The sequence below is a fragment of the Carcharhinus amblyrhynchos genome, chromosome 9, assembly GCF_965287045.1.
Source record: "Carcharhinus amblyrhynchos chromosome 9, sCarAmb.v2.hapA, whole genome shotgun sequence".
NCBI lineage: Eukaryota > Metazoa > Chordata > Chondrichthyes > Carcharhiniformes > Carcharhinidae > Carcharhinus > Carcharhinus amblyrhynchos.
In genome coordinates this window covers 82,604,352-82,608,197 of record NC_137332.1, presented here as the reverse complement: position 1 = coordinate 82,608,197, position 3,846 = coordinate 82,604,352, and the positions used below count along the sequence as shown (strand labels likewise).

General features: G+C 44.9%; 1 non-coding gene across 1 annotated transcript; it reads right to left on the bottom strand.

Moving 5' to 3' along the window:
* Positions 1-586: 586 nt before the first annotated feature.
* On the bottom strand, positions 587-750 carry LOC145348744 (U1 spliceosomal RNA). Its single transcript, XR_013887986.1, has one exon. It is a non-coding gene; the product is annotated as a U1 spliceosomal RNA (small nuclear RNA).
* Positions 751-3,846: the final 3,096 nt, after the last annotated feature.

Genomic DNA, 3,846 nt, shown 5'->3' with positions numbered 1-3,846 from the left:
TAGCACCTTCCATTAGAAAATGATCAATCCTATTTTGTATTGATTCTTTTAAATCTATTTTGTACTGTCCACCCCCCCCCCCCCCCCCCACACCCCCACCCTACTACCATAAATTACCACTCATCTGATGAAGGAGCAACTGTCCAAAAGCTCGTGATTCCAAATAAACCTGTTGGACTTCAACCTGGTGTTGTGAGACTTCTTACTGCGCCTACCCGAGTCCAACACCGGCATCTCCACATCAAGACCACAAATGTTGCAACCATCCCCCAAAGTGTTAAGGGCTAAACGTCATTTTAGAAGCAGCTGGGGGGAATCATTTGTGGATGAATTTTTTTAAAGTCAATATCATCTTTAATCTCTAGCTCATGATTTAAAAAAATATAGTATGACGCGAGCAGACAAGCAAAGGAAATTTACATACGGCTGCTGCGTGGAAAATAACAGCAGGAACACTCGTTTAAAAAAGTGATCCAAATTTGCAGATTCAAAGCCCCTTCGGAACAAATGCGAACACAAAAATAAATTAGAGACGCACATAACGCAGTCACTACAGAACTTTATTTCTATTTTTTAATTACATAATCAGGGGAGAGCGCGAACGCAGTCCCCCACTACCACAAATTTTGCAGTCGAGTATCCCGCATTTGGGGACATCGCAGGCGTCAGCACACCCGAAGTGCAATGGGATAGCCTCGTCCTGGGCGAACCACCTTCCTGATCATGGTTTCACCCCTGCCAGGTAAGTATGCTCGAACACCCTCTCACACGGCCAGCCGGCATCAAACACCACATCTTACAGTCATAATTACTCCATTTCAAAAGACAACTTTTCGCCTTATTTACAACCTACTGCACCAAGACGTTCAATCCCACTTCATTATTCTGATTAATGTTTCACTCTTCCTCTCTAATAAAAACCTTGATAACACAATATTATTTGCATATTTCCCTTAAAAGGAAATGGACCGCCTTCTGCTACATCATCCAATGTCATGATGTGGATATGCCTGCGTTGGACTGTGGTTAACAGTAAGAAGTCTGACAATACCAGGTTTAAGTCCAACCGATTTATTTGATAGTAAACTCAAGCTTTCGAGGTTAAGCTCTTCGTCAGGTGAATGGAGAGTTCTGGCCTCAGATATGCTCTGTCTGAGGCCAGAACTCCCCATTCACCTGAAGAAGAGCTTAACCTTGAAAGCTTGTGAGCTTACATCATCCAATGTCTCAGGGGAAAAAGCCTTTTCCTCTCCAACTTTTTCAGGCAGGAAAGATTCAGAATCCCGACAGTGCAGAATGAGGCCGTCCAGCCTATCCAGTCTGCACCGACCACAATCGACATCCAGGCCCTAACCCCATGACCCTACATGTTTACCCTAGCTAAGTGCCCCTGAAACTAAGGAATAATGTGGAGATGCCGGTGTTGGACTGGGGTAAACACAGTAAGAAGTCTCACAACACCAGGCTAAAGTCCAACAAGTTTATTTGGTAGCCTGAAGAGATAGGAGAGGCACTAAATTAATATTTTTCGTCAGTATTCACGCAGGAAAAAGTCAATGTACTCGAGGAGAATACTGAGATACAGGCTTTTAGACTAGACGGGATTGAGGTACATAAGGAGGAGGTGTTGGCAATTCTTGAGAGTATGAAAATAGATAAGTCCCCTGGGCCGGATGGGATTTACCTGAGGATTCTCTGGAAGGCTCAGGAGGAGATTGCAGAGCCTTTGGCTTTGATCTTCATGTCATCATTGGCTACAGGTATAGTGCCGGAAGACTGGAGGATAGCAAATGTTGTCCCTTTGTTCAAGAAGGGAAGTAGAGACCATCCTGGGAATTATAGACCGGTGAGCCTTACTTCTGTTGTGGGCAAAGTTTTGGAAATAATTATAAGGGATAGAATTTATAATCATCTAGAGAGAAATAAATTGATTAGGGATAGTCAACACGATTTTGTGAAGGGTAGGTCGGCCTCACAAACCTTATTGAGTTTTTTGAAAAGGTGACCAAAGAGGTGGATAAGGGTAAGGCAGTTGATGTGGTGTATATGGATTTTAGCAAAGCCTTTGATAAGGTTCCCCATGGTAGGCTACTGCAGAAAATGCAGATGCATGGGATTGAGGGTGATTTAGCAGTTTGGATCAGGAATTGGCTAGCTGATAGAAGACAGAGGGTGGTGGTTGATGGGAAATATTCAACCTGGAGTTCAGTTACAAGTGGTGTACCTCAGGGATCTGTTTTGGGGCCACTGCTATTTGTCATTTTTATAAATGACCTAGATGAGGGTGTGGAAGGGTGGGTTAGTAAATTTGCTGACGACACCAAAGTCAGAGGAGTTGTAGACAGTGAGGTTGGATGTTACAGTTTGCAGAGGGACATAGATAAGCTGCAGAGCTGGGCTGAGAGGTGGCAAATGGAGCTTAATGCAAAAAAGTGTGAGGTGATTCACTTTGGTAAGAGTAACAGGAGTACAGAATATAGGGCTAATGGAAGGTCTTGGTAGTCTCGATGAGCAGAGAGATCTCGTGGTACATGTGCATAGATCCCTGAAAGTTGGCACCCAGGTTGATACAGGTTGTTAAGAAGGCGTATGGTATGTTAGCTTTTATTGGTAGAGGGATTGAATTTCGGAGCCGTGAGGTCATGTTGCAACTGTACAAAACTCTGGTGCAGCCGCACTTGGAGTATTGTGTACAGTTCTGGTTGCCGCATTATAAGAAAGATGTGGAGGCATTGGAAAGGGTGCAGAGGAGGTTTACCAGGATATTGCCTGGTATGGTGGGAAGGTCTTATGAGGAAAGGCTGAGGGACTTGAGGTTATTCTCGTTAGAAAGAAGAAGGTTAAGAGGTGACCTAATTGAGGCATACAAGATGATCAGAGGGTTAGATAGGGTGGATAGTGAGAGCCTTTTTCCTCAGATGGTGATGGCTAACACGAAGGGACATAGCTTTAAATTAAGGGGTGGTAATTATAGGACAGATGTCAGAGGTAGGTTCTTTACTCAGAGGGTAGTAAGGGCTTGGAATGCCCTGCCAGTGGCAGTTGTGGACTCGCCAACTTTAGGGGCGTTCAAATGGTCAGTGGATAGGCATATGGATAACATTGGAATAGTTTAGGTTACAGGGTCATTAGATTGGTTCCACTGGTCGGCGCAACATCGAGGGCCGAAGGACCTGTACTGCGCTGTAATGTTCTATGTTCTAGGGAGATCTCATTGAGACGTATAAGATGATGAATGGGATGGATAGGATAGAGGTGGAGAGGCTCTTCCCGCTCAGAAAGGACAGTAGGACTAGGGGGCACAGCCTCAAGATAAGGGGGGGGGCGGTTTAGAATGGAGTTGAGGAGGAACTTCTTCACTCAAAGGGTGGTGAATCTCTGGAATTCTCTGCCCGTTGAAGTGGTGGAGGCTGCCTCGCTAAATATTTTTAAGACGCGGGTTGATGGGTTTTTGATAAGCGAGGGGATTAAGGGTTATGGGGAGAGGGCGGGAATGTGGAACTGAGCCACGACAGATCAGCCATGATCTTATTGAATGGCGGGGCAGGCTCGAAGGGCTGGATGGCCTACTCCTGCTCCTATTTCTTATGTTCTATGTTCTATGTTCTAAATGCCACTAGCTTTCAGAGCGCTGCCCCTTCGTCAGGTGAGTGGGGAGTTCTGATCACAAACAGGGCATATAAAGGCTTACACAGTTTGCAGAATACTGATTAGAATGTGAGTCTTTACACCTAATCAAGTCTTAAAGATGCAGATAATGTGAGTGGAGTTAGCATTAAGCATAGGTTGAAGAGATGTGTATTGTCTCCAGACAGGATAGTAAGTGAGATGTTGCAAGCCCAGGCA